Source organism: Sphaeramia orbicularis, chromosome 16 (assembly GCF_902148855.1).
Source record: "Sphaeramia orbicularis chromosome 16, fSphaOr1.1, whole genome shotgun sequence".
In the NCBI taxonomy this organism is placed as follows: Eukaryota; Metazoa; Chordata; class Actinopteri; order Kurtiformes; family Apogonidae; genus Sphaeramia; species Sphaeramia orbicularis.
The window spans coordinates 57,970,588-57,978,025 of record NC_043972.1 but is presented as its reverse complement, the minus strand read 5'-3'; the positions used below and the strand labels follow the sequence as shown (position 1 = coordinate 57,978,025).

General features: G+C 42.9%; 1 pseudogene; it reads left to right on the top strand.

The window, feature by feature from the left end:
* The first annotated feature begins 382 nt into the window (after positions 1–382).
* LOC115435385 (myocyte-specific enhancer factor 2D-like) overlaps positions 383–7,438 on the top strand; it is a 64,875-nt pseudogene continuing 57,819 nt past the window's right edge.

Sequence of the window (7,438 nt, the reverse complement as noted above, 5' to 3'; positions counted from 1 at the left end):
ATGGATTTGGTGTTATTTGTAAGTTTACAAGTGGAGTTGAAACGATTAATCGATTAGGTGCTTGAAGCGAATGCAAAAATTCACGATTCGATTAATCAACTCGAATCGATTGAAGGGAAATATTCTATTGCAGTTTTCCTGAACTGAAGCTTCTTTGTGCGTCACAATAAGTGTCCGTGTGAAACACAACAGTGGAACCAATGTTTAACAGCAGAGAAATGAAGGAAACAAAGCTTTGATTCAGGAGAATTGTGGTTCAGTGATTTTTTTTTTGATCACTTTGAGTTGATTAATTGTTTCAGCTCTGTTTGCAAATATGTGGTTTGAATTTTCCTTCGTCTGTTGTTTACCTCGTGTTTTGAAATGCACCTCCTTTAGGTGACGTTCACCAAAAGGAAGTTCGGTCTGATGAAGAAGGCGTACGAGCTGAGCGTCCTGTGCGACTGCGAGATCGCCCTCATCATCTTCAACCACTCCAACAAACTGTTCCAGTACGCCAGCACCGACATGGACAAGGTCCTGCTCAAATACACCGAGTACAACGAACCCCACGAGAGCCGGACCAACGCTGACATCATCGAGGTAAAATGAGGGAACGGGGCGGGGGGGTACAGATGTTCTCTGTAATTGGCATTGAGTTCATCCTCTGACATCATATAAAGGATGTGTTTGAACATGACTCTTTGACCAAAGTGTTGGAAAAACAGTTCCTTTCTGTTAATTATCTATACAGATTACAGATAAATGAAGATCTCATCAAGGGTTTAGTTGAAGGGTTTAGGAGGGCCCTTTAGGGACCAGTAGAGTTGAAGGGTTTAGGAGGGCGCTATAGGGGCCGGTAGAGTGGAAGGGTTTAGGAGGGCCCTATAGGGGCCGGTAGAGTTGAAGGGTTTAGGAGGGCGCTGTAGGGGCCGGTAGAGTTGAAGAGTTTAGGAGGGTTGAAGAGTTAGGAGGGCAGTATAGGGGTCGGTAGAGTTGAAGGGTTTAAGAGGGTACTGTAGGGGCCGGTAGTGTTGAAGGGTTTAGGAGGGGGCTATAGGGGCCGGTAGAGTTGAAGGGTTTAGGAGGGCGCTGTAGGGGCCGGTAGAGTTGAAGGGTTTAGGAGGGAACTATAGGGGCTGGTATAGTTGAAGGGTTTAGGAGGGCGCTGTAGGGGCCGGTAGAATTGAAGGGTTTAGGAGGGCACTGTAGGGGCCGGTAGAATTGAAGGGTTTAGGAGAGTGCTATAGGAGCTGGTAGAGTTGAAAGGTTTAGGGGGGCGCTATAGGAGCCGGTAGAATTGAAGGGTTTAGGAGGGCACTGTAGGGGCCGGTAGAATTGAAGGGTTTAAGAGAGTGCTATAGGAGCTGGTAGAGTTGAAGGGTTTAGGGGGGCGCTATAGGAGCTGGTGGAGTTGAAGGGTTTAGGAGGGCGCTGTAGGGGCCGGTAGAGTTGAAGGGTTTAGGAGGGAACTATAGGGGCTGGTAGAGTTGAAGGGTTTAGGAGGGTGCTGTAGGGGCCGGTAGAATTGAAGGGTTTAGGAGGGCACTGTAGGGGACTGTAGAGTTGAAGGGTTTAGGAGAGTGCTATAGGAGAGCTGGTAGAGTTGAAGTTAGGGTTTAGGAGGGCACTGTAGGGGACGGTAGAGTTGAAGGGTTTAGGAGGGCGCTGTAGGGGCCAGTAGAGTCAAAGGGTTTAGGGGGGTGCTATAGGGGCCGGTAGAGTTGAAGGGTTTAGGAGAGTGCTATAGGAGCTGGTAGAGTTGAAGGGTTTAGGGGGGCACTATAGGAGCCGGTAGAGTTGAAGGGTTTAGGAGGGCGCTATGGGGGGTAGAGTTGAAGCGTTTAGGAGGGCGCTATAGGGGCCGGTAGAGTTGAAGGGTTTAGGGGGGCACTGTAGGGGCCGGTAGAGTTGAAGGGTTTAGGAGGGCGCTATAGGGGCCAGTAGAGTTGAAGCGTCTAGGAGGGCGCTATAGGGGCCGGTAGAGTTGAAGGGTTTAGGGGGGTGCTGTAGGGGCCGGTAGAGTTGAAGGGTTTAGGGGGGCGCTATAGGGGCCGGTAGAGTTGAAGGGTTTAGGGGGGTGCTATAGGGGCCGGTAGAGTTGAAGCATTTAGGAGGGCGCTATAGGGGCCGGTAGAGTTGAAGGGTTTAGGGGGGCGCTGTAGGGGCCGGTAGAGTTGAAGGGTTTAGGGGGGCGCTATAGGGGCCGGTAGAGTTGAAGGGTTTAGGGGGGTGCTATAGGGGCCGGTAGAGTTGAAGCATTTAGGAGGGCGCTATAGGGGCCGGTAGAGTTGAAGGGTTTAGGGGGGTGCTATAGTGGCATATGGAGTTGAAGGTTAACCTTAACCAATGTCAGACACAAACAGATAGAAGCTTACACACAACTGAGCCTCACCATGCCTGAATATTGGATGAGGCTTTCTCATGGGCCAGTGCAGAGCGTGCAAACATAGAGAGAAACACACACACACACACATATATACATAAATGAATACAGAGAGAGAGGGGTACATTTGAAAACACAAACACATAAATGCACACAAACAGGACCAGTGGAGCTTGAGCTGATGTGACCCGAAGAACACACACACACACACACACACACACACACACACTTACACTTCAGAGCCATCTGCAGCTGCAGATACAGCCTACAGGAAGGCTTTACTGCTGACGCTCAGAGACACTCAGAGGGAAATGAGGAAAGAAGGCAGCAGTGGTTGTGAATCACAGACTGGAAGGCAGATGAGGGTGATGATGAGCAGTGGTGGCAAAAGCATCAAAACACAGAAACACTTGGAACAGCTGTCTGTGCAAAATTAATGGAACCTCACCGTACCATTAAAGACACTAATGGATTTTCAAGATTATTAACCCTTTCCACTAAAACCAGTCCATTTGAACATAGTTGGATTCAGATCCGTTTTCAGAATCAGACTCAGTAAAACTCCAAACCTTCTGAGGCCGTTTCTCTGTGGTGTGGTCGGCCTTCACTGTGGTGGGTTCATCTGACTGGATACACACTCACATGGAACTCTGAGTGGGATTTTAGTTTGAGTTATTATGACTTTGGACCAATCAGCATTCAGTCGAAATAAACAAAACAAACAAAAGCAACTAAACCACAGGACTTCTGTTAAAGAAATGGTACAGTATAAAGGCAACAGAGACTTAAATCCAAACTAAGTAGATTTGATTAGAAAGAACAGATATTAGTGTTAAAATGTAGCGAGTAAAAGGAAAATTAAAGTGTGAACTCCAGTACCTATGCCTGAAAACCACTGAATCACAGTAATACAGAACACTGTAAAAAAAAAATCTGTAATTAACAAAATTTTCACTGTTTATTTTACAGATTTTCCTGTATTTTAAGATACAGGAAAATATCAATGAAATGACAAAAATAGACTGTGATTTTACACGTCAAATGTAAAATAACATGAAAAAACTGTAACTGTGAATAACCATAAAATTGACAGGGTTTTTTTTTTTTTTTTTTCAGATTTTTTTTTTTCACAGAAAAATACAGCTAAAATGCATTTGCAAATGTATCATAATTTCACAAATATTTATTTTCTATTTATGAGATTATACTGTTAATTTAAAGTTTAATACTTTAAAAAAAAAAAAGAAGAAGAAGAATAAAATGAGGTAAAATTACTGACAATTAATCGTTGAAGAAGTATTGTTCTGTCAGTTTAACCAGACTTGTTTGCTAATTGACAAATATCTTGTGTAATTACAGGAGGTTTCACAACAAAAATGTTGAATAAATGTATTTTTGTGAATGTGTAACATGTATAAGCACTGATAAACTGTCCAAATACAGTTTTTATCAGTGGATTGGACAACTGAGTCTCATTGAAAATTTTGTATGTATGTAATTTGATTGTTTTAACTCATGTAAATATTCTTTATTAAATATTAAAAAGTAAAAAAAATATATGCAAAATCTCATGTAAAGTTAGGGCAAAAAATGTATTTTAATTATTTTTTATTATTTTAATGACATGGTTATTTTCCGTTATTTAACAGCATTTTTTCGGCACCCCAGCTGCCAGAATATTACCCTTTTTTATGTTTTTTTTTTGTTTGTTTTTTTACAGTGTACCCTGTTTGTTCCAGCTCTGACAGGGGACACACTGTCATTGGCTGCATATTGTAGTAGTACCACACCCTAACTCTAACCCTTATGCAACTACCATTATGGGTTTGAAGACCCTAACCCTAACCCTGACCCTAACCCAAACTGAAAAGGGAAATCAGACAGATGTATTATGATGTGTACGTTCTCTTCTCTGAGTCTTTACACCTGGAAGATAAAGAAATCACAGTCTGATGGAAAACAAAGAGTTGAGATGATGATGATGGTGATGGTGATGGTGATGATGATGATGAAGAACCAAGTCTTAAATTTCAAACGGGGATGAAATAGATTGAAACACATATTAAGTCACATTTTCTTTTGAATATTTTTTCTAATTCCATAGAAACTGTTCCATCCGTTTGGCTGAATGTGTCCATCTGTGGTTGACTTTTACTTGTAATAGCATCTCCAGATTTTCTTTAGGTAAATTATGCTGTGTTGAAGGCTTTATCATAAATGGACCTGTTGTGGGTTGTTTTTTCAGTCAGCTCTGACTGTTTTAAAGTGTAATGAAGCCTTTGCTAAAGTGTTGGTATCAGCTGACGTACGTTGGATCAGGATGTGACATCACTGTGACATCACTGGTCATGGACGTGGCTGCAGCAGATTCAGTGACACAAACACAGATAGTTGTAAAATGGGCCGATGTGCTGCTCCGCCTCCAGAGGGTTCTGAAGGACCAGAGCTTTTTGGTATGAATTATGAAGTGTGGATTTAGTCACGCACACACACACACACACACACACACACACTCTGATTGAACACAGCAAACGGTCATGTCATAGGAGCACTTAAGTCCACACTGAGGTGCCTGTGTGTGTATGTGTGTATATGTGTCCTTGTGTGTTTGTGTTCGTGTGTGTGTGTATACATGTGTCTATGTGTGTTTGTATATGTTTTTGTGTGTGTATGTGTCTGTGCATGTGTGTGTGTGTGTGTGTGTGTCTGTGTTTCCATGTGTGTATGTGTGTGTGTGTGTATGTGTACGTGTGTGTGTGTGTTCATGTGTCTGTGTTTATGTGTGTGTCCACATGTATGTATGTGTTTGTCCATGAGTGTGTGTGTGGTTGTGTGTGTGTGTGTGTCTGTGTCTTGTGTGTCTGTGTGTATGTTAGTGCCCACATGTGTGTATGTGTGTGTCCACGTGTGTGTGTATGTGTGTGTCCACGTGTGTGTGTGTGTGTGGTGTACATGGTGTGTGTGTGTCCATATGTGTGTGTATGTGTGTGTACATGTGTGTATGGGCACACAAATTTATGTGTGTGTCCATGTGTGTGTATGTGTGTGTCCATGTGTGTGTATGTGTGTGTCCATGTGTGTATGTGTGTTTCCGTGTGTGTCCACATGTATGTATGTTTGTCCATGTGTGTATATGTGTGTGCGTGTCTGCTTGTGTGTATGTGTGTGTGTGTGTCTCTGTGTATGTGTGTGTGTGTGTATGTTTGTCTGTTTTGTAAGCATAGACTCTACATTCATCACACAGTTTGAAATTCCTTCATTCTGAGGCAGTGTGTGTGTGTGTGTGTGTGTGTGTGTGTGTGTGTGTGTGGGCAGTTTGCCTCTCCTGCCAGAATGTGTTAATCTGCTTGACTGCAGATCCCAATCAGGGCAATGGAAGGAAGAGAAAGGGCACCGGAGCGAGTGGAATTCTAAAAGAGCACTGATGAAGAGAGAGAAGGAAGGAGGAGAGGAAGGACAGAGGAAGGACAAGGAAGGAGGAGAGGAAGGACAGAGGAAGGAGAAGGAAGGAGGAGAGGAAGGACAGAGGAAGGAGAAGGAAGGAGGAGAGGAAGGACAGAGGAAGGAAGGAAGGAAGGAAGGAAGGAAGGAAGGAAGGAGGGAGGGAACGAAAGAGGAGAGGAAGGACAGAGGGTGGAGAAGAAGGGAAGGAAGGAAGGAAGGACAGAGGAAGGAGAAGGAAGGAAGGAAGGAAGGAAGGAAGGGGAAAGTGTCAGTGCAGGCACTCAAAGTGTGTAATCACCAGGCTCATCCTGGGCCCTGAATGCATCACACTCTCAGCCCACTGTGTTACTGATTCCTAAAGGCCCCTCAAAAGCCTCAGTATTTTATAAAAAACACAACCTCGGAATGATCACCATGCAAACTGAAGCACCGTCAGCGTGGACGGGTTCAGAGCTTCTTTTCAGCTCATCCTTCTTTGTTCTCCAAAAGCTGACGACCTGTATCCACAGAACCTAAACTCACCTGAACAAGGCGAAAGCTCTGTCACAGGAATCCATCAATCATAAGACATTAATATTCGACAGAAAGTTGTCATAACTTTTTCATATAAAAATTCAGGGCATTACAAAGATAATTTTTTTTTTTTACCTTAATTAATAGAACACTTGTCCTGAAAGAATGCAGACTTTCTCTGTGTGGCCTTAGTTTGAGCCCCAGCTCTTCCTGTTGTCATGTTCTGGAAGAACACACCACACCTAGTGTATTGTCTGCTTTGCAGCTCATGAATATTCATACATATTTTTAATACGGCAAAAAAAAAAAAAAAATCAGCTGCGTCTGTCTGTCGGGTCTGTCCTGTGTCATCGCAATTCCTCTTCACCAAGTTGTTCGACTGTAGAATAAATGCTCAAATTCTGATATACAGATATAAATGATATGGTATAAAAAAATCTAAAAACGGATGGAAAATGGATTCAGTGGGTTACATTTCTTTAATAGTGGTCTTTAAAAGGTCATAAAAAAGCAGAAATTTAATAAGTTAAAACTTAAAGCGGTAAAACAAACTTAACCCTTAACAGTCTCAGATCACGCTGGCATGATCAGATCACATGACCTTTTCAAAACATGTCATGAAAAAACTAGATGGCCGAGTTTCCATTTGACTCAAGGACTTGAAACTCTCCCAGATTTGTTTGACGTTGATCGTCCATGTAAACCCGCAGATACGCCAGCATGTTTTGTGTTGGTTTCATAATTTTTTAAATTAATATTTTTGTCATTTTACGTCGTAGAAAAGCGGTTCAAATCTTTCCGTGAATGGAGGATCTCATCTCTCCATTGCACTCGTCACTGATGTCCCATGTGATTGACAGCCGGAGGTAGAGCCAATCACAGAGCAGTGTGCACATTATCTGCACCTCCCACTGAATGGAATTGGATCAGTCCTTTTACCAACCAATAGGGACTCTGGGATCACTAAGCCCCTCCCTATTACAGTTTTAGTTGGAAAGGTATTGGGAGACAGGAGAGAAATTCTGTTACTGGACAGCTGTACTCCACGGCATCAATAAAAAAATGCAAAATACAACAAAATAAATCATACAGAATGTAAATATTGTAAAGATGATG